The sequence below is a fragment of the Enhydra lutris genome, unplaced genomic scaffold, assembly GCF_002288905.1.
Source record: "Enhydra lutris kenyoni isolate GAN:26980312 unplaced genomic scaffold, ASM228890v2 scaffoldscaffold13, whole genome shotgun sequence".
NCBI lineage: Eukaryota > Metazoa > Chordata > Mammalia > Carnivora > Mustelidae > Enhydra > Enhydra lutris.
Genome location: NW_019154097.1, coordinates 19,144,642 through 19,171,216, shown reverse-complemented (window position 1 = coordinate 19,171,216; position 26,575 = coordinate 19,144,642). Strand labels below are relative to the sequence as shown.

The window sequence follows — 26,575 nt, the reverse complement described above, 5'->3', positions numbered from 1 at the left end:
GTTGCAGGGCCCGGGGCTTCGTGCTTGGGGTCCAGCCACCGCCGGCCTCGCCCACCAATCCACCGCGGTTCTCGGGTCCTGGAGAGACACTCCTACCTACATTCCACAGCCGGGTCTCCAACGCTCTTCCCACGGGGAGACCGAGGTGTCCGAGCCCAGCAGCCCGAAGCAAGGCGGCCGGAAGGCCGGCGGGGCGCGCGGGTGGGCGGGCGGGGCGCGCGAGTGGGCGGGCGGGGCGACAAAGCGGGAAGCACAAGGAGCGCGCTCCCGTGAACGCAGGAGGGAAGCGGGGGCGAAGGGCGCGCGCGCGCTGGGGAGAGAGGCCGGGAGGCGGAGTCTTAGGGCGACGGCAGGAAGAGGGCGCCCTGGAGCCGAGCGGGAGGCCGGCTGGGGGCGGGGCGGAGGGAGGGCGTCGACCCTAGGGGGCGGGGCGAGGCGAGGCGGGGACGCGCTTGCGGGGTGGGGAAGGCGGGGGCGCGGCGGTGGCGGGAGCGTCCCTGGTCTCCGCCCCTGTTTCCCACTCTCCTCCACCTCCTAGCCGGCGGGGCTCCGGAGAGGCGCCGCTTGCTCGTCCGCGGAGCCGCTCGGCTGCCGCCGCCTCCGCCCTCCGCTCGCGGTGAGCCCGTCAGTCCCCGCACCGTGCGCTCGTCCGTCTGGGCCATGGATGGGTAAGTACTCGAAGGCGCAGCGGTTGTGCGGGGCTGCTGTTGCCCCGCTTCCTTTCGGCTCTCTGCCGGACGCGCCACGGCCGGGGAGCCGGGCGCGGCGCCGGCGGCCGGGGGAGCGACCCGGCCGAGTCCGACGGCGGGGCTTCCGGGCGCCCCGAATCGCGGAGGGGCGGTCCTCCGCCCCCTCTTCTCCCCCGGCTGGGGCGCCCCCGTAATGTCCGCCCCTTCACATCCTCACACCCGGAAGCGGAGGAAAGCCGGGTGCAGCCGCCGGGTGCCGGGGTCCGCCCTCCGCGTGCAGAGTCCGGGAAGCCCGGCCCGGCCTGCCGACACTTCCTCTCAGAAAATGGTGCGCTGCGCTGGGGGAGGCGGAGGCGGCGCTCGGGGCGGGCGTCCTCCCGCTTGGGGAGTTGCTGTTTACCGGTGAGGTGGGGCGAGCGTTGGAGCTTCCCCTGGTGGGGAGGCGAGTGGCCGCGGAGAGGCAGACGGCGAGTGCACGCGTCGGGGCACGTCTGGGCGGCGACCTGGTCCCGAAGCCAGGGCCCCCCGCGGGATGTCGACGTGCAGGGGAACCCGCCGAGGTCTCCGGACCTGGGCTGTGAGCTGTGCTAAGACCTCTGTATACCGGGCGTCTGGACCTGGTGATCGTGGACTCCAGCCCCCACATCCCCCCAAAAGAAACTTCGTGAATTTCTGCAATTTTCGGGAGCGTTCAGACGCTCTAAAAGGGAATGAGGTCCGTGGCCAAAATAAAAATATTTTGGATTCACGGATAGAAAAATTTCGCTGAGAACCCAGGGATATGGCGTGGGACCTGATAGATAATTTAATATTCAAAGAAACGACTAGATTAGGATCTTCGTGTATTAATTGTAGCATATGCATATCAAGATTTAAAAAATATCTCCCGCTCTGTTAGAGCTTGCAAATCCACTATTCATTCTCATTATATATTTGAGTTTTGGTTTGGCCTTTTACTTGCTTTTGAGGACAACATATCTGTAACCCCCCTGGTTGTAGAATATGTGGAACTTGCGTAAACAGCAAAAGCCTTATACATGTTACCATAGAGTTGATGACTGTTGCCATGCTGTGTAAAGACAATGGAATCTTCCAACAATTTTTGCCTTCGTTAGACTTCTTTTATCTACTTTCATAACATTAAGTCTGTATGATATTTGGATTAACTCATTTGAATGCTAATTGCACACTGCTGCAGATTTTAGAGTGCGGTTTTAGATTTCATTGATGGTTGTGATGTTCTATATTTTCTTTTAATTTAATTGAAGCTGTATTCATTGTTTAATTGAAACTTTTCTGAGGACATTGTTGAGAACTCATTTCACATCACCTGATTTAGTTACACTTTATATGTGTGCAAAGTTTTGCTGCTTTAATTTGTGTGATTATGCCAACATTTCTGTTCAGAAAGATTGTGAAATTAGTGTCTCACTGTGTGTAGTGCGTTGTCGTTAGACAGTTTGACTTGAGCCGTGGAAGCAGGCTAGCTTTTTTGTATTGGAAAATTGATAGTGTGATAGTGATGACAAAAGACTCCACTTACATCTTGGCTATTAAACTCTTGGGTAACTGAGAAGTGCAAACTTAACTCTTTTGGATAGTTTAATAACTCTTCACCCTATATGTGGCTTTAAAGCTAGTAATGAGTTTTTTGGTTTGTATATGTGGGGCAGTAAGACATTCTGGAAGTTAAGTTCAGGACCTATACAATCTTATTTTCTATGCACTGTTATTTGTCACATTTAAATTTCAGACAAATGAATTGCAAGTTTCCAGAGTCTATAAGAAAAAATTAAAAATCGACATGGTTATTGTTTATTTTATTTTTTTTACATGGTTATTTATTTTTTATTTTTTTTTTAAGATTTTTTTATTTATTCATTTGACAGATAGAGATCACAAGTAGGTAGAGAGACAGGCAGAGAGAGAGGAGGAAGCAGGCTCCCCGCTGAGCAGAGAGCCCGATGCGGGGCTCTATCCCAGGACCCTGGGATCATGACCTGAGCCGTAGGCAGAGGCTCTAACCCACTGAGCCACCCAGGCGCCCCAGTGGTTATTGTTTAAAACAAATTTGCATCATTGAACAATCCAGATTCATAATTTTTTTTTTTACTTTTATTAAGTAATGGCATTATAGGATATTAACAATATATAGAATTTAGTTAGAGCTTTCTTTTAGGAGATATGAAGGCAAACTGTAATTGAAGATTGTTTTAGTGTGAGAAAAGATGGATTTCTGTTTGGAGAACTTTATAGGAGTTTTTACACCTTGGGGTTAAGGGATGAGGTTTTGAACCCAGTGACTGTTTGCTTTCAGGAGGCTAATTAACTTTCTGCATTTTCCCACAGCCTGAAAAGGTCCTTTTTCATTATTTTGGATAGTTCAAAAAGAAATATCAAACCACCAGTCAATATATCTTTCTAGTTCTTCCTCAAATCCCAACTGTCGTGTGTGTGTGTGTGTGTGTGTGTGTGTGTGTGTACGTTTCATTTCCTCCTGAGATAATTTATACTTAAACACAGTTTTGATGTGGTAGAGTTTTTTTTTAAAAAGCAAATCTTGAAAAAAATAAAAAAGCAGATCTTGAAAATTTTCATGTCTGAAATTTAATATTTGCATTTATTTTAGTTCTGAGAGACTATCTTAGTTGTATTTTGGTGAGCTGTTTTGGGTGGTACATGGAAATTTGCTAGATACCTTCCATTTCTGTAAAAGCCACTCAACTAGTTTTATTTAAAATTTTAAAACACGGTAATTCAGACCAGTGATTTAAAAGAATGAACTTTGGCAATTTTAAGTTTTGATTTGGATTTGTTAAATAGAGGTAAATAGATAAACACATGTTAGTCATTTTATTGAAACGGGTGTATTTTAATAAATGCTAAAAGAATTTGATTTACTTTTTGTTTCTTACATTGTGGTTAAAGCTTTGCTTTATACTCTGCTGTTGCTAGACTGTCCCATCACTTTCCTTTGTATTAACATTTCACAATTCATCACATTCTTATTTTTATTAATTTTTATTATTATAATGCTTTTCCTTTTTTTCTTTAATCTTATTATCTCTGTCCTTGAAAAACTTGTTCTCTAACTTTGTTTTCCATTTTCTCTTTTTACTTTTTCCATACAGTGTTGTTACAGATCTTATAGCAGTCGGTTTAAAGGTAGGACTCTTTTACTATCCTTTCATAAGCTTTTTAAAATCTTTGTTTTGGCATTTTTTCCCCCAGTGGTGATAATCATCTCATCTGTACATAAAATTATGTTTTACTGTGTGATAATTATCTTTCATTTTTATTTAGCTTCAAAATAAGTGGACCTGTAGCTGATTTTGGATTTTACATATTTATATAGATTTTGGATTTTACATACAACATTATCTTATATGACTAAAATGGAAGTTTAGCCCAAAGTTACTTTTACTTTCTTACAAAATACTTTACTTTTACTTTTTACAAAGTTTTTACTTGAATTATCAGAGTTTATTTGTTTGATTTTGTTTTGTTTTGTTTTAGGAGTTAGATGTAGCCTAGACTGTATTTCCCTCTCATGTTTGTTCTTCTGTTTTCTCTTGGTTGTATATATGAGTAATAAAATAGTAATAGCAGCTAAAGTTTCTTCAATTCCTAGTATGTGTCAGCTGCTTTACACATATTTCACTAATTATGATAGTCCTTCAAGGTAGGTATTAATAAATTCCCATTTTATTTTATTTTAAAGATTTTACTTATTTGACAGAGAGACACAGGGAGAGAGGGAACACAAGTAGGGGGAGTGGGAGAGGGAGATGCAGGCTTTCTGCTGAGCAGGGAACCTGATGTGGGACTCTGTCCCAGGACCCTGGGATCATGGCCTGAGCTGAAGGCAGATGCTTAACGACTGAGCCACCCAGGCACCCCAATGAATTCCCATGTTAGAGATGTAAAAATAGGTGCAGAAGGTTTGTTTTCAAGGTGTTATGCACCAGAGTTCAAACCCATGTCTTTCTGGTTCCAAAGCCTGACTTTTTTTTTTTTTTTTTAATATAACTAGCTGTCAGTAATAAGGGTTCTGTCTAGAAAGTGAACAGGAGATCTGGATAATTAATATTTTACAGTAATAACTCTTCTAAGCTAAGTCACATTAGTTTTATCAGTCTTATTTATTGAATTCTAAAATATAAATCAAGTAAACAATGTTCACCAATATGAGGCTTTTAAAATATAAACGGATGTGTTAAGGTTTCCTTTAGCAATTTGATATTTGATATACCTGAGTTAAGAATCTAGTTCTAGAGGCCACTTATGGTTTGGATTACTACAGAAAACAAAAATAAATAATTCATGTTTATATTATATGTATTTTGTATAAGGTTGTTTCACCACTTTCTGTCTTCCTCTATCTCTTCATCATCTCTTCTTGCTAGCAATTTCAGCACTTCCATATTTGCAGTTACTGGATCTGGTGGTGGTGCTCTTATTCTTAAAATACCATAAAAAAATAAGCATAATAGCATATGAAACTAACAATAGGATTCTTAAGATTAACATAATAGGGAACCACTGCTTATACTGTCTTTTGAGGTTGGGTGGGGTTAGCTTGCTTTGGCAAACTTTGAACATATTTTATGAATTGAAAATAAATGAAGGAACCTCTTTAGTGAGATATGCTTTTCTTCTTTTTTTTTTTTTTTCACAGATACTTAAGTTACTTTCTCTTTTGGGAATGACACTAAGAGATCAGAAACTGCAGGCTCATATCTAGGACCACTTTTGGTGTCTCTATAGGTACCTGTGAGGGAAAGGATATCTAAAGTGAATGTTGGGGTGCCTGGGTGGCTCAGTTGGTTAAGTGCCTGCCTTCAGCTCAGGTCATGATCCCAGAGTCCTGGGATCGAGTCCCATATCAGGCTCCCAGCTCCATGGGGAGTCTGCTTCTCCCTCTGACCTCCCTTCTCATGCTCTCTCACTCTGTCTCTGTCTCTCTCTCTCTCTCAAATAAATAAGTAAAATCTTCAAAAAAAAAAAAAAAGAATGTTGTTTGGTTTTAGCTGAAATGTGATTTGTGATTCTAAAGTTTATCTGGCAAAAATGAATACATGAGACATTTAAAAAACTTACCATTTTTGAGTAGAGAAATTATGCTTGAAAGGGTATTATGGCTTTTTTATTATGCGGGAAAATATATCTTAACGATAAATAAAAAGATTAGACATGGCAACCAGGTTTGAATACATGATTTTGATTTCTGACTACCTGTTCAGTAGCAAGCACTTTGAAAACAAAGATCACATCCTGCTCTGAAGAGATCAGCTGATTTAGTTGTTTCACTAGGCATTCTATATTTTTATAGGCTTAAATATTGGAAATGGCAGTAAATTACTCATTATATAGAAGATTTTTCTTAAGATTGTTCTCCTTCTTTCTTGGATCCCATCCAAGGAGTTCAGTTACCAGGTAATAGGCTGATAAGGCTCATAATTCATCTAGATTGTATAAACCAAAATAAGCAAATTTAAATAAGTCTTTTAAGAATGTCAGTTACTAAAAAAAAAAAAAAAAAAAAAAAAAAGGAATGTCCGTTACCTTCCTCTGTTTGTTATCTGAATATGACAATACAACAAATAGTTTTAGCCAGTGGCAAAAGTGGATTTCAGGTTATGGTTCATAAGCTGCTTTCCTGGATTCAGAAAAATATGCATTTCATTTTTAAAGAATTAAAAATATCCTTAAATATGAAATCCCTTATTTTAGGGGAAGAAAGCTGAATTATTTTTAGAGATGACTGATAATGAACATATGTCAAGAACTTTACTATACCGGGGCGTCTGGGTGGCTCAGTTGGTTAAAGGATCTGCCTTTAGCTCGGGTCTTAATCCCAGGGTCCTGGGATCGAGTCCTGAGTTGGGCTCCCTGAAACAGGGAGCCTGCTTCTCCCTCTGCCTCTGCCTCTCTGTTTCTCATGAATGAATAAATAAAATCTTAAAATTTTTTTTTTTTAAAGATTTTATTTATTTATTTGACAGAGAGATCACAAGCAGGCAGAGAGGCAGGCAGAGAGAGAGGAGGAAGCAGGCTCCCCTAGAGAGCAGAGAGCCCGATGCGGGGCTCGATCCCAGGACTCTGAGATCATGACCTGAGCCGAAGGCATCGGCTTAACCCACTGAGCCACCCAGGCGCCCCTTAAAATTTTTTTTTATTATACTGGATATATCAGACTGTCAGCATTGTGGGTAACATAGCTTTTTGTGTGTGTACCTAAGTGTATTTTAAATTTCCAGCTTATATTTTATTTACTAACTAGCTTATCTGAAACTCAAGTATTTCCCGTATTTTTGGTTATTTTCCCAAAGTACTATAATCATTATGGCAAATGATTTTTGGGCACCTGGGTGTCTCAGGCCATTGAGTCCGACTTTGGCTCACTCAGGTCATGGTCTCAGGGTCCTGAGATTGAACTCCCAATTGGGCTCCCCACTCAGCAGTGAGTCTGCTTCTCCCTCTCCCTCTGCCCCTTCCCCTGCTCATTCTCTCTCTATTTCTTCTCTCTCTCTCTTGAGCTGGGGAAGGGGGAGACCAGAGGAGGAGGGAGAGAAGCAGACTCTCGGCTGAGCTGGGAGGCTGATGCTGCTCAGTCTCAGGATGGAGAGATCATGACCTGAGTCGAAATCAAGAATTGGCCACTTATCCAACAGGCACCGACTCCCCTAAAACATGATCTTTTTAAAATGATGATACTCCATATGTTTTCTGGGTAGTCTTCCTATTTTAAATGATTAGATGAGTATAGAAAAACTCACGTTTAGTGGACTAAAGTTGGCTTCTAATAATTACCATCCTGTCAGTATAAAGGAGAGAGCAATATAACAAATTTAAATTAATTTTGAAGATTCATTTTTTATTTGCTTGACCAGAGCTTAGCAAACTCCAGGCTGTGGACCAAATCCAGCTTGCCACCTGTTTTGTAAATAATTTTGTTGGAACAGAGCCATGCTAATTCCATATTGTCTGGTGACTTTCACAATAGAATGGTAGAAGTGAATAGTTGAAGCAGTGATCATATGACCACAAAGCCTGAAATATTTACTTTCTGGCCCTTTTCAGAAAATGCTTGCCTGCTGCTGTGCTTGCGCTGCACAAAATATAGCAGGCCTTTGCTGGAATTTTTTTTTTAATTGGGCTGTAATTTACATAGAGTGAAATGCATGTTCTCAAGGGTACACAGTGCAATAAATTTTAACAAATGTATCCACCTGTGTTTCCTCCTCCCCAGTCAAGGCCCTAGAATATCACTGTAAAATATTCTTTCTTGTCTTTTTCCAGACTCATTCCAGGCAACTGTTCTGATTTCTATCATTGTAGATTATTTTTTCCTGTTTCTGAACTTAAGTGGAATAAAATATTTACACATCATATACACAGCTCTTTGATGTCTGACTTCTCTTACTCAGCAAAATGATTATTTGTTTGTTTATAGATTTATTTATTTGGGGGGGGGGATGGGCAGAAGGAACCAGAGAAAGAGTCCTTAGCAGACTCTGCATGGTCTCTGCCCCATCTCATCACCCTGAGATTACCATCTGAGCTAAAACCAAGAGTCGGTTGCTCAGCTGGTCCCTCAACCGACCGACTGAGCCAGCCAAGCGCCCCTCAGCAAAATGATTTTTAGATTCAGCCATGTTGCATGTATCATTGGTTGATTATTTTTATTTCTGAGAGTATTCCATTATGTGAACGTATTACAGTATTTAAAAATCTGTTCCTGGGGCGCCTGGGTGGCTCAGTGCGTGAAGCATCTGCCTTTGGCTCAGGTTGTGATCCCAGGGTCCTGGGATCGAGCCCTGCATCGGGGTCTCTGCTTGCGGGGAGCCTGCTTCTCCCTCCCTCTCTGCCTACTTGTAATCTCTCTCCTCTCTCTCTCTCTCTGTCAAATAAATAAATACAATCTTTAAAAAAAAAAATCTGTTCTCATGTTGATAGATGTTTGGGTTCTTTCTAGATTTGGGCTATTCTGAATAAAGCTGCTATAATCATTTGTTTATGTCTTTGAGTAGATACATGTTTCATTCTACACCATACCTAGGAATAGAATTAGATAATGTGTATGTTTAAATTTGTAAGAGACTGTCAAACTATTTTCTTTTAAATGTTCTACCACTTTATACTCTTAACTAGCTTTGTATTAGAGTTTAGGTTGCCCACATCCTTGTTTACATGTGCATTTTGCCAGTCTTCACTTTTATCCATTCTAGTGGGTTTAACCAGAATTGCTAATGGTATCTCATTATAGTTTTAATTTACACTGACCTCATAACTGGTGATGGCGCTTACCTTTTTGCGTATTTCTACCTGTTCGTGTGTTTTTAGCCATTCACATATCTTTGTGAATGTCTGTTAAGTTTTTTTTTTTTTTAAGATTTTATTTATTTATTGGACACAGAGAGATCACAAGTAGGCAGAAAAGCAGGCAGAGGGGGAGGGGGAGGCAGGCTCCCTGCCAAGCAGAGAGTAGGATGCGGGGGCTCTATCCCAGGACCCTGAGATCATGACCTGAGAGTAATAGACTCCCGTCTATTAAGTTTTTTACCTTTTTTTTTTTTTTTTAAAGATTTGTTTATTGGGGCGCCTGGGTGTCGGTTGAGTGGCTGCCTTCAGTTTGGGTCGTGGTCCTGGGGTCTTGGGATTGAGCCCTACTTCGGGCTCCCTGTTTACCAGGGAGTCTGCTTCTCCCTCTGCCTCTGTCCCCTGCCTCATGCTCTCTCTCAAATAAATAAAATCTTAAAAAAGAAAAGATTTATTTATTTTTAGGAAGAGAGAGGGAGGGAGGAGGAGAGGACATGGGGAGAGGAGCTGAGGGAGAGTCTTAAGAAGACTAGCTCTGAGCACAGAGCATGGCCTGGGGCTTGATCTCAGGACCCTAAGATCATGACCTGAGCCAAAACAGAGTTGGGTGCTTAAGCAGGTGCCTCTTTTACCTACTTTAAAAAAAATTTTTAACTTTAATTTTTATTTTTTTAAAGATTTTAATTGAGAGAGAGAGAGAGAGCAAAGAGAGCTTATGAACACTGGGGAGGGGCAGAAGGGGAAGCCGACTTTCCACTGAGCAGGGAGCTCAGGTCTTGATCCCAGCCAGGACCCTGAAATTATTACTATTTTTTTAACGTATAATGTATTATTTATTTCGGTGGTACAGGTCCATGATTCATCAGTCTTAAACAATTCATAGCACTCACTATATCACATACCCTCCCCAGTGTCTATCACCCAGCCACCGCATCCCTTCCACTCTAATCTACTCCAGCAACTCTCATTTTTTTTCCCGAGATTATGAGTCTCTTACATTTTGTCTCCCTTTCTGGTTTCATCTTGTTTCATTTTCCCCCCCTTCCCCTATGATCCTCCATCTTCTTTCTCAAATTCCTCATATCAGTGAGATCATATGATAACTGTCTTTCTGTGATTGACTTATTTCGCTTAGCATAATACTCTCTAGTTCCATCTGCATCCTTGCAAATGGCAAGATTTCATTTTTTGATGGCTGCATAATATTCCTGTGTGTGTGTGTGTGTGTGTGTGTACACACCACATCTTGTTTATCCATTCATGTGTTGATGGACACATCTAGGCTCTTTCCATAGTTTGGCTATTGTGGACCAGGACCTTGAAATTACGACCCGAGCTGAAGGTAGACACTAACTGACTGAGCCACTCAGGCACCCCTACCTATTTTTTTTAAAAAATAGATTTCTTGTTGTGGTGCCTGGCAGGCTCATTCGGAAGAGCCTGTGACTCTTGATTGATCGTGATTGGTCGTGAGTTCCAGCTCTACATTGGGTTTATAGGTTACTTAAATAAATAATTAGATGAAAAACTGGGGAAAAAAAAAAGGTGTGTTCCTGTAGATAGCATATAGTAAGACTTTTTTAAAAACTATTTTAGGGGGATGCCTGGGTGGCTCAGTTGGTTAGGCTGCTGCCTTCGGCTCGGGTCGTGATCCTGGGGTCCTGGGATCGAGTCCCGCATCGGGCTCCTTGCTCGGTGGGGAGCCTGCTTCTCTCTGCCTCTGCCTGCCGCTCTGCCTGCTTGTGTTCTCCCACGCTTGTGCGCTCTCTCTCTCTCTCTCTCTCTGACAAATAAATAAATAAAATCTTTAAAAAAAAAAAACTATTTTAGGATTTTATTTATTTATTTATTTATTTATTTACAGACACAGATTGCAGGTAGGCAGAGAGAGAGAGAGAGGAGGAAGCAGGCTCCCTGCGGAGCAGAGAGCCAGATGCGGGGCTCAATCCCAGGACCCTGGGATCATGACCTGAGCCAAAGGCAGAGGCTTTAACCCACTGAGCCACCCAGGTGCCCCTAGGATTTTATTTATTTAAAGGATTTTATTTATTTGTCAGAGAGCAAGAGAGAGAGAGAAAGAGCACTCACAAGTAGGGGGAGCAGCAGGCAGAGGGAGAAGCAGGCTTCCCGCTGAGCACGGACACCCCCCCCCCCCCAGTGTGGGACTCAATCCCAGGACCCCAGGGATCATGACCTGAGCTGAAGGCAGACGCTCAACTGACTGCACTACTGAGGTGTCCCAAGATTGTTTTTTTAAAAAGCTTTCATTTATTTAATTGAAAGAATGTAACAAGGTGGAGGAAGAGCGAATGAGAGCAAGCTGGAGCATGTTGGTGGGGGGCAGAGGGAGAGGAAGAAGCAGGTTCCTTGTTGATCAGGGAGCTGATGCAGGGCTAGATCTCAGGACACTGGGATCCTGAGCTGAGCGGAAAGCAGACCAAAGCCACCCAGGTGCCCCTAGTAAGGTGTTCTTTAAATCTTGTCTGACAGTCTGTCTTTTAATTGGTGTATATAGACCATTCACACTTCAGGGGATGAATTAGTTGTATTAATACCTACCTTATCCATAATTGTTTTCTGTTGTTAAAAAACAAAATCAGGGGCGCCTGGGTGGCTCAGTGGGTTAAGCCTCTGCCTTGGGCTCAGGTCATAATCCCAGAGTCCTGGGATCAAGCCCCTCACCGGGCTCTCTGCTTCACAGGGAGCCTGCTTCCTCCTCTCTCTCTCTGCCTACTTGTGATCTCTGTCAAATAAATAAATAAAATCTTAAAAAAAAAAAAAAAAAAACAAAGTCAGTCTAGTTAAATTTGAAGATCTAATTGGATTTTTTTTTTTAAGATTTTTTTGTTTGTTTTTTATTTTTATTTATTTATTTATTGGTCAGAGAGAGAGAGAGGGAGAACACAAGCAGGCAGAGCAGCAGGCAGAAGCAGAGAGAGAAGTGGGCTCCCCGCTGAGCAAGGAGCCCGATGCGGGGCTCGATTCCAGGACCCCAGGACCATGACCTGAGCCGAAGGCAGAGGCTTAACCCACTGAGCCACCCAGGCGCCCCTCTAATTGGATTTCTTAAGTGATTCACGAATCAAGTAACATCCCAGCTAATAAGAAGAGGGGAGCTTCAAGGTGTTGTACAACATAGGTTTTTAAAGGAAGGAAGGTGGGGCAAGAAGTTATTAGTGAAAGAAAAGAAAGGAATGTTTAGGCAAGATCACCTTCTTTTACAGGGGTCTTCGTATGCAGATTACCTCATCTTCCTCTGGGGGATTGAGAGGGCTCTGTGACAGATTACTTTATTAATGCTGATCAGAAAATTCCTGACTGACCAGTTAAGACAATTCTGGGGGAGGTTGAAACTGCTAGTAGGTTAGGGATTAAGTCCAGATTTCATGATTTGTCTTAAGTGATGCCATTTTGGGCCTGTGGTTTTCTTTGTAACACTGTTCATTCACTTGTTCTTTGTTTTTATTTTCTTCATTCCATTTTTTTACCTTCCCTGGTTTTGATTTCGTTTATCTCTCCTCTCAGCATATTATACTTATTTTAAATAGTTTTTTACTGGTTTCCCTATTCTAGTTAAATTTATAAGCTCCTCAAGGTCCATTTAATTTTGATAAACTTCTTTCCCATGTTTTGGTTATGGCTTTTTGTTCTTGTCTAAGAACTCTGCTTATCCCAAAGGTAGAAAGATACTCTTTGTTTTAAGAAGCCTCTACTTTGAACTTTTTAAAAGGTTAGGTCTGAGGTGAATCTCATATTTGTTTTTGTGTGTCTTAGAGGTGCAGATTGACTTGTTTCCATAGGGTTATCAAGTTAGTTCTACACCTTTTGTTAAAAAGGTTTTCCTTTCTATAATGAATTGTTTTGGTACCATTATTTGAAAATCAGCTCAACATTAGTGTCTATTTATGCACAATGAATTTTTATCCATTATCTATTTATTATGTTAATATCACCCTGTTTTGAAAACAGTGGATTTATACTGTGCCTTAAGATCAAGTAGTGTAGGTCCTCCAGCTTTGTTGTTCTTTATCAATATTGTTTTAGCTATACTAAGTCATTTGTATTTTCCTTGAAAGTTTACAATTCGCTCATCAGTTTCTGTCTAGAAGCTGGGATAATGAGTTGGGTTGCATAGACTATATCGGTCAATTACAGAGAAATTGATGTTTCAACCATAGTGAGTTTTTGTAATTTGTGGAATAGAGTATATCAGATTTTTAGGTCTTCTGTAATTTCTTTTAGTGCTGCTTTGTAGTTTCCAGTGTTTACTGAAATAAACAGGTTTACATGTATATTTTAATCTGTATATATATTATTTTTATACATATATTACCTATATATTATTTATATATTTATGTAAATATATATATAAATATATATTTAACCTGTATGTGTACATTATATGTGTGTGTGTATGTGTGTGTGTGTGTGTGTATATATATATATATATATATATATATATATATATATTTGGTGTTTACTGAAATAAACAGGTTTACATGTATATATATATATATTTTTTTTAAAGATTTTATTTATTTATTTGACACAGAGAGAGATCACAGTAGGCAGAGAGGCAGGCAGAGAGAGAGGAGGAAGCACGCTCCCTGCTGAGCAGAGAGCCCAATGCGGGGCTCGATCCCAGGACCCTGAGATCATGACCCTAGCTGAAGACAGAGGCTTTAACCCACTGAGCCACCCAGGCGCCCCTACATGTATATTTTAAATATATTACTTTTTCCTTTTTATGGTAAGTTGTGTTCTTGTCAATATACAGAAATACTTTGCACATTTTGTTATTGTATTTTTTTAATTGCTTAGGATTTTTTTATGTACCTGATCATGTCATCTGTAAATATAGTTTTATTTCTTCCTTTCCAATCTGCATGATTTTTTTTCTTGCCTTAATCTAAAATTTAAGACCTCCAGTGTAATGCTAAGTAGAGGTGACAACATGCTTGTCTTCTTCCTGCTCATAAGGGAAAGCAGTCCATCTTCGTTACTGTAGGTTTTTCTTAGATGCCTTGCTCCTGTTAAAACATTGCTTTCTGGGGTGCCAGGGTGGCTCAGTGGGTTAAAGCCTCTGCCTTCGGCTCAGGTCATGATCTCAGGGTCCTAGGATCGAGCCCCGCATTGGGCTCTCTGCTCAGCGGGAAGCCTGCTTCCCTCTCGGCCTGCTTCTCTGCCTGCTTGTGATCTCTGTCAAATAAATAAATAAAATCTATAAAATATAGATAAATATAAATATAAAATAAAATAAATAAAAAAAAAAAGATTGTAGCTTTGTTTAAAAAAAAAAAAAATTGCTTTCCGGGTGCTTGGGTGGCTCATTTGGTTGAGCCATTATCTTCGGGTTGGGTCATGATCCTGGAGTCCTGGGATTGAGTCCCGCATAGGACTCTCTGCTTGGCAGGGAGTCTGCTTCTCCCTCTGACTCTCCCCCTTCTCATGCTCTCTCTCTCATTCTCTTTCTCTCTCTTTCAAATAAATAAGTAAAAACCTTTAACAAATTGCTTTCTGTTCATTGTTTGCTGTTTTTTATTAACATGAATGGATGTTGGATTTGGATTGTTCAAGGAAATTGTACATTGCAGCTAAATTGTTGAATATATGTGCATAAAATTGCTAATATTTCCTTATCTTGTTAATCTCTAGGATCTGTAATGATTTCCATCTTTTCAGTTCTGATATTGTTAATTCATGTTGTCTTTTTTTTGCTAATTGGTCTAGCTAGAGGTTTTCAGTATGACTGATTTTTTCAAAAGGCAATTTTTGGTTTCATTTATTTTCTCTTGTTTGATTTTTCTATTTCATCACTTTCACTTAGTTATTAAAATTTATTCTCTTACATTTTCTGTGGGTCAGGAATCTAGGTGTGGCTTAGCTGAGTGCTCTGACTTTGGGGCACTTACACAAGAGTGTTATCAAGGTATTGGTAGATGCTCCAGTCATCTTCTGTGGAAGAATCTGCTTCCACTCTCGGTCATATGATTGGCCAGAGTCTGTTCCTCCGGAGCTGTTGACCTAAGGGCCTCACTTCCTCATTTGTTGTTGGTTAAAGGCTGGCCTCATTTCCTCGCCGCGTGGGTCTCTCCATAGTGGAGCTTGCTTCAGCAACTTGTTTCTCCCAAGTAACCAATAGACAGATTAAGATTTAAGCAGAAGTCAGTTTTTTGAAACCTAATCTGAGAGGGGCAACCTATCACTTTTGCTAAAGTATTCTGTTCTTAGAGGCATGTCACTAGGTGTAGCCTACACTGTAGGGTTGGGTATTATACTGGATGTGAATACTAGGCAGTGGGGATCATCTTAAAGGTTTGCCTACTACTCCATAAGAGAATACAGAGTGGTTTAGGGATAATGTACATGTTCAGCTTTACGATAGTTCCAGAGTACTGACTGACAGTGTTTGAGAGTTACTGTTACTATAATTCTCACCAACACTTGGTATTTTCACTTGATATATTTTTTTTTACTTGATATATTTTTAATGTAATCATTTTAATGCTATAAATTTTCCTGTAAACACAGCTTTAGCCACATCCCAAAAGTTTGATTTATTGTTTTCATTTTTATTGAGAGTAAATAAAACTGCAAGAAAGTAGGAGATACGTAACTTAAATGAAATGTACAGATTCCTCAAAAGACAGAAAATATAAAGTGACCAAAACTGACATGAGTTAGAAAGTATTCCTTTATCATAAAGTGTTTGTATAAGATTAGTATTATTTGTTCCTTAAATCTTTGATAAAATTCAAGATAGCTATTTGTGGTAGAGTTTTTAATTATGAACTTAGTTTTTAAAAAATAGATCCTGTGTTAATTCAGATTTTAAATTTCTTTAGCTGTATCCCACAGATTTTCATATACTGGTGTGCGCAAGTGTGGGGGAGGTGCAGAGGGAAAGAATCTCCAAGCAGACCCCAGCTGAGCTAGGAGCTGGAGACAGGGCTGGATCTCACAACCCATGAGGTCACCACCTGAGCGAAAGCCGAGAGTTGGATGCTTAACCAACTGAGCCACCCAGGCACCCCTGATATATACTGGGTTTTTATTTTCACTCAGTTTAAAATATTTTCTTTTGTGATTTCTCCTGTGACCCATGGTTGTTTCTAAGTGTGTGGTTTAATTTGTAAATATTTTAGGTTTTTCCAGATATCTTCATGTTACTCTTTTTTTTTTTTTTACGTTACTCTTTTTTTAAGGTTACTTTGTATCATTTCAGTCTTTCTACATTTCCTGGAATTTGTTTTAATGTCAAGCACATGGTATGTATGAGTGGTCTATATACATTTGAAAAGAGTGTATAGTCTACTTTTGTTAAGTGTATTGCCTTATAAATGTCAATAAAATAAGCTGTTTGAAAATTCAAGTCTTTTGGGTCCCTGGTTGGCTCAGTTAGTAGAGCGTCCAACTTTTGATCTTGGAGGCTGTGTGTTTTAGCCCCATGTTAGGTATATAGATTACTTTAAAACAAAGAAAATTCAAGGGGCTCCTGGGTGGCTTGGTCGTTAAATATCTGCCTTCGTGATCCCAGGGTCCTGAGATTGAGCCCTGTGTTAGGCTCCCTGCTCGGCAGGAGGCCTGCTTCTCCCTCTCCCACTCCCCAGCTTGTATTCCCTCTCTGGCTATCTCTCTCTCTGGCAAATAAATAAAATCTTAAAAAAAAAAAAATTCAAGTTTTCTGATATACTTACTGATTTTCTTTTTGTTCTGTTAAGTAGTGAAAGAGGAGAGAATATTGGCATTTCCATCCATAATTACAGATTTTTTATTTCTTTGTAGTTATGTCAGTTCTTGCTTTATTGTGTAGGGTGTCCCTCACTTTGAATTTAACCATTCCTTTGTGTCTAGATTTAGGTTGTGTGTTTTTGGCAGGAATACCCCAGAAATGATGTTTTTTTCTGAGTGTATTGTATCAGAAGGCAAATGATGTTGATTTGTCCTTACTTGTAGTGTTAATTTTGATAGTTGGCTAAGGTTGCATTTGCTAGGTTTTCCACTGTGAATTTATTGTTTTTCCCTTGAAAGTTAGGTTGATCTAACTTGCAAAGCCATCTGGGCCTGGGTTGGGAGTAGAAGATGGGAAGTCTTTACTTACTGATTCAACATCTTTAACTCATATGGTTTAATTCAAGTTGTTTCCTTTCACACTAATTTTGGAATTTTATATTTTTCTAGGAATGCATTCATTTGATTATTTATTTCATAAGTTTATTCTGTAGTTTATAATACTCATGTTAATTTTTAATCTCTGTAGCCTTCATTTATTCTTTTTTTGTTCTGAATTGTTTCTTTTGTCCTTGATCTGTTATGCCAGAGTCCCAGGTATTGTTTTAAAAGAACCAGTTTTTGGTTTTTATGAATCTTTAAGTGATTTTTCAGTTCTTTTTTTTTTTTTTTTTTAAAGATTTTATTTATTTATTTCACAGCAAGAGAGATCACAAGTAGGCAGAGAAGCAGGCAGAGAGAGAGAGGGGGAAGCAGACTCCCCGCCGAGCAGAGAGCCTGACGCGGGGCTCGATCCCAGGACCCCGAGATCATGACCCGAGCTGAAGGCAGAGGCTTAACCCACTGAGCCACCCAGGCGCCCCCGATTTTTCAGTTCTTGATTTCATGGTTTTCTGTTCTTTAAAATTTTTTCTTCTTTCATGTTTGTTTGGGTTTGTTCTCTTGCTCCTTTCCTAACTTCTTTGAATTGGATATTTAACCCACTTATTTTTTAATTTCCTGTTTCAACTGTAAATTTATATTAAGGAATTAAATTTGGAAACCACAAGTTTGTGTTTTCATTTCATTATATCAAGTATTTTTACATTTTTCTTATAATTAAAAAAAAATGTCCTTTTTGACTCAGGGTTGTTTACTGATGTTAAAATTTTAGTTTCCAGACATTAGCTACTCTTTTGTTATTGTTTCTATTTTTATTGTAGAGTCTCTGTCCAGTGTATTCTTTTAGATTATATTGAGATCTTTCTTTTAGGAACTAATGCAGGAATTGGCAAACTATGACCCAAGGGCTAAATAGAGTTCACTGCCATCTGTTAAGCTTAAATGCTAAAATGGCTTTTACCCTTGCAAATAGTTAAAAAAAAAAAAAAAAAAAAAGATTACTGTATCTTGTGATAAGTGAAAATTGATGAGATTTGAGTCTCAGGGTCCGTAAGTGACGTTTTATGGAAGACAGTCATGCTTATTCGTTTTCATATTGTCTGGTTGCTTTTGTATAGTTGTGGCAGAGACCATTATGTCCAGCAAAGCCTTAAATACTTACTATTTGGCCCTTTACAAATAAAGTTTGCCAACCTGATACAGTATCTTTTTTTGTAAGTGTGTTTTCTTAGTTGGATGTCTGTTTCTGCATTGTATCTATTAATTCAAGTTATTGATTGTATTTGTTTTTTTCTGGTCATATTTTATTTTATTTTATTTTTTTTTTTAAAGATTTTATTTATTTATTTGACAGACAGATCACAAGTAGGCAGAGAGGCAGGCAGAGAGAGAGGAAGGGAAGCAGGCTCCCTGCTGAGCAGAGAGCCCGATGCGGGACTCGATCCCAGGACCCTGAGATCATGACCTGAGCCGAAGGCAGCGGCTTAACCCACTGAGCCACCCAGGCGCCCTCTGGTCATATTTTATATGTTTGTTCTATTAGTTTGTAGGAGGCATGTATTAACATTTCAACTCAACTGTTATCTTTTTTCCCTATTATATTTCCTCATCATGTTGATGACCCAGAATTTTAATTTTGGATTATACATACTTCTCATTTTCTCTAGGACTCAACTTCTTTTTTCTTTTCTTTTTTTTTTTTTTTTAAAGATTTTATTTATTTATTTGACAGAGGTCACAAGTAGGCAGAGAGGCGGCAGGCAGGGAGAGAGGGGGAAGCAGCCTCCCTGCTGAGCAGAGAGCCTGATGCGGGGCTCGATTCCAGGACCCTCGGATCATGACCTGAGCCGAAGGCAGAGGCTTTAACCCACTGAGCCACCCAGGCGACCCTCAACTTTTTTATTAAAGATCTATTTATTTGGGGAGGTGGGGGAAGCAGAGAGAGAAAGAGAGGGGACACAGACTCTCTGCTGAGCAGGGAGCTCATTACCCTGAGATCATGACCTGAGCCAAAAACAAGAGTTGGGAGGCCCAACCAACTGAGCCACCCAAACACCCCTCAATTTTTTTTTCTAACATAAACTTCAAGGTATCTGATCAATTTTTTATATCTTACATCACCTCTTAGCTTTATTTTTCAATTGATTTGAATGCTTCCCCCCCCAAATTATAACATATCTTTGTGTGGCAGATTATGTGAGGCTTTGTATCTCTGAGAATATTTTTAGGCAGGAACAGAATTCAGAAAGCTTTCTTCCAACTTCTCCTCGTATTTGAGACCTTTGGGTTCTCAACTGCAGTCTGTAGCTACTTGTCTCCATCATCCCTCCCCCATGTACTAGTTCAGATTGGCCTTCCAACTTCCTCAGGGTTTCTCTGTCCTCATTTTGGTTCCTGAAATCCACACATCTGCAGATTTTCCATTTTGGTTTTGGAGATGGGAGTTAACATGTCATGCTAATTTGCTAATTTCAGGCTTCAGACCTTGGTTTATTACCAAGAAAAGTTAGTACAAAGGACCATCACCTAGATATGTTATTGTGAAATTTTGGAATTCCATGAAGACATGACCGTGAAAGCTTTCAGGAGGGAAAAAAACAAGTCACCTTCAATGAAATAAATGTCAGACTGGTATCTTATCAGCCACACATGTGCTAAATGAAAATGGGACAGTGTTTATAGTTTTCTTAGGACAAATAATTTTTAACCCAGAATTTTTTATTTTTTATTTTTTACTAAATCAAATGATTAATAATGAGGGTATAACTATGAATATGGAATTTTCAGACATGCATGGATCCAGAAAGTTTGCTTTCTGTTTACTATCATTTAGGTGGTTACTTGAGGATATCCTCTGGCAAAATGATAAAGTAATGAAGACACAAGTTTAGAAAAAAAGTTAAGCCAACCCAGAAGACTAAAAAGAAAACTTGGGTTAACAGCTGTTCAAAAGGTCTAGAAAGCATTCTTGATTGAAGCAGGAGGAAGCAAAAAAAGAAAGGAAATCATGAGCTAACTATGAACCAAATTAGAATGTGGTACAATATTGAGAGATTGAATGTAATAAAGAAACCACTTGATCTTTATTCTAGGAATAGTTTTTTCAAGTGGTCCTAATTTTTTGACATTAGACTATAGAGTAAAAAGTGAAATGTGGGTAAGGTATATGTTTCCTTGAACAGTATTTACATAGTCATAAAGATGTAAGTACTGTTTATTGAGTTCAAGTTTTTTGCTTTTAAGATTTTATTTATTTATTTGACAGACAGAGATTACAAGTAGGCAGAGAGGCAGGCAGAGAGAGAGGGGGAAGCAGGCTCCCTGCTGAGCAGAGAGCCCGATGGGGGGCTCCATCCCAGGACCCTGAGATCATGACCTGAGCCGAAGGCAGAGGCCTAACCCACTGAGCCACCCAGGCACCCCGAGGTTTTAGCTTTGAGTCAAACTGTGGACAGGACATGAGTGAAGGAAGCCTAGCATTCTCTTGTTGCAGGGCAGAATGTAACAACTATAAGGATAAAAAATAAAAGTGAAGCTGGCAGAGGCAGGAAAGGAGAGCACAGATTACTTTTCCTAACAGTTTTGTCTTTCAAAATGGAGAATTAAGAGTTGGTCAGATTGACAGAATAAACAATAAAATTATGAAGTTTAGTATTTAAGATTTAAAGGTAACTTATTTAAGAATTAAAATTAATAGCATATATTTCAAACATTAAGAGGGCAAGAAAATAGAAAAGTTTACTGAGATAAATTTTTAAGTTTTTATATTAGAGTTGGTTTTTTAAATTTTTAAATTTTTATTTTTTTAAAGACTTTATTTGAGAGACAGAGAACAAACAGTGGGGAGGAGCAGAAGGAGGGAGAGAGAGAGAGAGAGAGGAGCAGATTGCCTGCTGAGCAGGAAGCCATTATGATGCAGGGCTTGATCCCAAAACCCTGAGATCATGACCTGAGCCCAAGGCAGATGCTGAACTGACTGAGCCACCCAGGAACCCTAAGTTGGTTTATTTTTAAAGTTGTTAACTCAGAAGTAGTGGTGTAACCATATTATCTAGGGTTATAGGGACAACCATTAGAAAGTCTGAGAACTGTTTAAAGATTAGGTTTGGGGTGGAGGGATTTGCTTTATCATATAAACTTCTTTGTAATAGGGCATGTATTTGATGAAAGTAAAAATTCATAAATAAGAGAACAGAGGTAATTCAACAAAAAATAAGTTCAGTCATATGTATATAGGAGAAGTCTCATGTGCAGTGTTGCCATCCTAGTTTTTCCCCCAAAGGTAATAATTTTATTAGCTTTTCATTTACTTTTCTGGTACCATTTATGCAAGTAAAGGCAAGTATACATATTTTTTTCTTCCTCTTCCAGTACAGGAGGCAGCATATTTATATACACTGCTCTTCACTTTAATTTTCTCAACAAAGCAAAGGGAATTTTCCTCAGAGTTTCCCCCTTTCTAATTTTTTAAAGAAGATTTTATTTATTTTTAAGTAATCTCTACACCCGTTGTGGGGCTTGAACTCAAAATCCTGAGATCAAGAGTCATGTGTTCTATGTACTAAGCCAGCTAGGCATCCCATTCTAGTTTTTTGTTTTTTTTTTTTTAATTTTATTTACTTATTTGACAGAGAGATCAGAAGTAGGCAGAGAGGCAGTCAGAGAGAGAGGGGGAAGCAGGCTCCCCACTGAGCAGAGAGCCCGACTTGGGGCTTGATCTCAGGACCCCGAGATCATGACCTGAGCTGAAGGCAGAGGCTTAACCCACTGAGCCAACGAGGTGCCCCTCCCATTCTAGTTTTTTTAATAGCTGCAGTATATTTTGTGGATATAGAATTTAATTCATTACGTCCTCTATTGGTGGACTCTTAAGTTATTTACAATACTATGCTATAATGAACAGTTCCTAATGAATAATCTTTAGATATTTCTTGTATATGCAGGTGTATCTGTGAAGTAGAGTCTTGACATGGGATTGCTATATCGAATTTTAAATGTGTTGCAGGTAAATAATACCAGAAACTCCATTGCGTTAGTACTATTTTGCATGACTCTGTTCTTGGTGAGATTATGCTGTTGAACTTTTGGATTTTTGCCAGTCTTATTGGTGAGAAATGTCATCTCGGTTTAAGTTTTTTTTTTTTTTTTTTTAAGATTTTATTTATTTATTTGACAGGGAGAGACACAGCGAGAGAGGGAACACAAGCAGGAGAGCAGCAGAGGGAGAGGGAGAAGCAGGCAGTCTTCCTGCAAAGCAGGGAACCCAATGCGGGGCTCCATCCCAGGACCCTGGGATCATGACCTGAGCCCAAGGCAGATGCTTAATGACTGAGCCACTCGAGCGCCCCTAAGGTTTTGTTTTTTAATATATGAGTGAGTGAGGTAGAGCGTATTTATATATCTTTAAGGGTGGTTGTATTCCCCTTTCTTTTGGATGTTGGTTCTTGTCCTTTACCTTTCTATTAGCTCAATGGGTCTTTCTTTTCAACTTAGAAGCTCTTTGTAAATTAGAGAGGTAAATCCTTTGTCTACATGAATTGTACATATGTACTCCCTGTGTCATTTGATCTGCTTATGAAGCTTTTTTTCTGCCATGTGGAGTCTTTTGATTTGAATTTTATGTATTTATTAGTGTGTTTGCTTATTTTTAGTATAACTGGATTTTGAATCATGATACTGGGCTCTCCCTACTCAAGGCTTATAAAAGAATTCATTCATGGGTTTTGTTTTGTTTTTTGTTTTGTTTTGTTTTAAATACTGGTGTGATAGGGGTCCCTGGGTGGCTCAGTTGGTTAAGTGGCTGCCTTCGGCTCCGGTCATAATCCCAGGGTCCTGGGCTTGAGCCCTGCATTGGGCTCCCTGCTCAATGGGGAGCCTGTTTCTCCCTCTCCCTCCATCTGCTGCCCCCCTATTTGTGCTCTCTTTGTCAAATAAATGGGTAGAATCTTTTGAAAAAATAATAGTGTGATTATTTTTCATATTTAGATTTTTATTCATTTGGAGTTTATGCTGGTGTATGGTGTGTGTGTGAGATATGGGGTCAACTTTATCTTTTTCCAAATGGCTATCCAGTTTTCCAGATACCATTTATTATAAAGTCCAATTTCTCTAAATTGATGATAGATTTTAGTTCTTTAGCTGTTGCAAAAGTAATGTGATCATAGGTATAAAACCCTGGTCATTCTAATTGTCAGTTAACCCCTGAGAGAACAGTAGGCAAAGTGGGAGGGAATCTTCCTTGAAAATAATAATAGCTACTAAGTCCTTTATGTGTATTTTTGTGTGTAATCATCACAGCACTATGAGGAAGGTGTTTTTATTTTCCTCATCTCAGACATGGAAACAGGAGCAGAGAGAGCAAATAATTTATCCTTCATTTAGAAAGTAGTGGAGTCAGGGGGCGCCTGGGTGGCTCAGTGGTTTAGGCTGCTGCCTTCGGCTCGGGTCATGATCTCGGGGTCCTGGGATCGAGTCCCGCGTCGGGCTCTCTGCTCATCGGGCTCTCTGCTTGTCGGGCTCTCTGCTCGGCAGGGAGCCTGCTTACCTCTCACTCTCTCTGCCTGCCTCTCTGCCTACTTGTGATCTCTCTCTGTCAAAGGAAATAAATGAAATATTAAAAAAAAAAAAAAAGAAAGAAAAGAAAGTAGTGGAGTCAGAATTTAAATCCAGAGAGAGATTCCATAGGCCTATGCTGTTTTAAAACATTTAACTCTACAACACTGTGTCCAGTCTCTGATCTTAGTGGAGGCAACAAACACAGAGGCTCTGATTTCTCCCTCTTTCAAATTTATTGCTAATGCTGCTGCAACAGCAATGGTTGTGGAGATGGAACCGGAACTAAATAAGTGTGTCTGGGTTCTGGCCTTACCAGAGAGCTGCAAGAAAAGTTAAGATCTGTTTGGCTGTTTAGGATTGTCAATGTACAGAAAATAGTTAATGTAGCAGACTGGAGACTGCTATCCTTAGGAAGGCTGTTTGTAAGTTGGCGCTTGGCTAGAGTCCTGGCTGGTAAACCATTCCCTACATTGATATGACTTGTCCTTAAATGATAAGAATGTCTTATTGTTCTTAGAGTGTTTGTGTAAATGATACGGTTTATACTTTCTGGGAGTCTGGAATTTTGGTACATGCTAGGCAGAGGGTATCTGGGTGACCAGCTCCCAATAAAAACCTTGGGCAGTGAATCTCTAATGACTTTCCCTGGTAAATAGCTTTCCACAAGTGTTACCACAATTCATTGCTGGCCTCACTGGGAGAGAACTCTTAGCTTGTACTTGGTGTCCCCCAGATTTTGCTCCATATACCTTTCTTTTTGCTTGCTTTGCCTTGTATCCTTCCATTGTAATGAGTCTTAGCTGTGAACACTTTCTGCCAAGTCTTCTGGTCCTTTTAGAGAATTACTGAACATGGAGTTGCTCTTGAGGCTAATTCTAGACATTGACATTAAAATGTTTGTTTTGATTTGGGCGATAGGGGTATGTGTGTATATGTAGGTGGGAGTTGGAGAGAGGGAGAAAATGAAGGATGTATATATAATTTGAGATTTTTATAACTTTGGGAAGTTAGCAGCAACAGGAGCTGAGACTGACACCAGAGGAGTTTCCTCGTTTACATGTAGAAGGAATACTGGCAGATTAACAGTGCTTTGTGCTCAGTCATTACTGCAGACAGGAACTTAATTCAGCGTCTGTTGCTAATGATGACCTGTGGAGCAAATAGCATCAACAACCAAGGAGCAGAATAGTAGCTGCAGAGAGTCAGCCTTTTACGTGAGCTAGCACTCCTCAGATTTTAGGATTTGTCATTCAAGAGAGGGCTCCTGCTTATGAAAATAAGACATTTTCTTGAGAAGTTGTGTGAGTGACAATTGTGGGTGAAAGAAGAAAGAGCCAAATGCATAATCATAGGTTTTAACATCTCTCTTAATTATTGCTAGAATAAGTCGACATAACCAGCATTCTATTTACAAGTACTGCTTATGCCCCTCTCTCCCAGATTAAAAAAAAAATGCATTTTATTCCTATCTTGCTATGTGTCAGTATACAAGAAGTCCTTTATGAGAAGGAACTTTGCGTATTTATTGTAACATTAGACCAGTTTTACAGAAGAGGATAACAAACCTGTGATGTTACTCTAACCTAATACCTTAGATCAAACAGACAGTATGTGATGGGCTAGATTCGAATGAAAGATGTGTTGGCAAAGCACATGCTCTGTTTTTTATACCATGGTGCCTATATTGGCTTTAGGGAAATTCATATTCCATATGGCATTTGGTTAATAAGCACCATTATTTTTGGAAATTGGTTTGTTCTAGGACAAATAAATATTATACTGTTTTATTAGAATCAGAGATGGAAGCATTGTTTCCAGTCTGCTTAAATAGTAAAGTGTATTTGTAATTTAACTAAGATCAAAAGGAGGTTGGAATACTGCCCTATTTTTGTGCTGCTTTGGAATTCCACTGGGAATTCCATTCACTCTGATTTCTTAATGTTTGTTCTTTAAGGAAACATGAACCAGCTTAATTCCATATGATGTGGCTCTTATAAAATTTATAGGTGCTTATAGGTCACTAAATGATGCAAAAAGAAATTTTACTTTATTTTTTAAAAGAAATTTTAAGAAATATAAAATTAAATAAATGTTTTGTTAACATTTTTGAGATGGCAGTATGGTAATGGTCAATAGAAGAGTTGACCAAAAATCCTCGTGAAATGTATTTGATTGAAAGATCCATGGAAGGGGTGCCTGGGTGGCTCAGTTGTTAAGCATCTGCCTTTGGCTCAGGTCATGATCCCAGGGTCCTGGGATGGAGCCCTGAGTTGGGTTCCCTGCTGAGAGGGAAGCCAGCTTCTCCCATGCTCCCCCGCTCCACTTGTGTTACCTCTCTCACTGTGTCTCTCTCTGTCAAATAAATAAAGTCTTAAAAAAAAAATCCATTGTGACAGAATTTTTATTTATTTAATTATTATTTTAAAACATTTTATTTATTTGAGAGAGAGAGAATATGAGTGTGGGGGGAGAGGCAGAGGAAGAGGGAGAAGCAGAGGCCCGACTGAGCATGGAGTTTGACGTGGGGCTTGATCCCAGGACCCCAAGATCATGACTTGAGATGAAAGTAGACGCTTAATAACTGAGCTACCCAGGTGCCCCAGCAAAATTTTTAAATATTTTTTAAAATATTTAAATATTTTTCAAATAACCCCTTTCTCTCTGATTAATTAGTATTTACACATGACAAGTAGAGAAGCCAGATGTAATAATCCCTGCTAATATTTAGGTGAATTTGCTTTTCTCAACACAGTAGCTAGAGTGATCCTTTAAAAAGTAAATCGGATCATGTTACTCCTCTGTTCAAAACTGTGTCCCTCATTTCACATAATAACATTTTTTAGAATGGCCTTCAGTGCCACACATTATTACACACCTTCCTAATGTCTTTATTTTTC

General features: G+C 39.6%; 1 protein-coding gene across 5 annotated transcripts in view; it reads left to right on the top strand.

Moving 5' to 3' along the window:
- The first annotated feature begins 527 nt into the window (after positions 1-527).
- Positions 528-26,575, top strand: part of LOC111145848 (polypyrimidine tract binding protein 3) — a 115,872-nt gene continuing 89,824 nt past the window's right edge. For 2 of the 5 annotated variants that reach the window (XM_022501121.1, XM_022501117.1), the window contains exon 1: positions 528-668. The gene's annotated coding sequence lies outside the window, so the exon portion shown is untranslated. Of the gene's footprint in view, positions 669-3,825; positions 3,855-26,575 lie in introns of those variants that run through there. The other 3 variants (XM_022501123.1, XM_022501119.1, XM_022501118.1) reach the window with 2 other exon arrangements.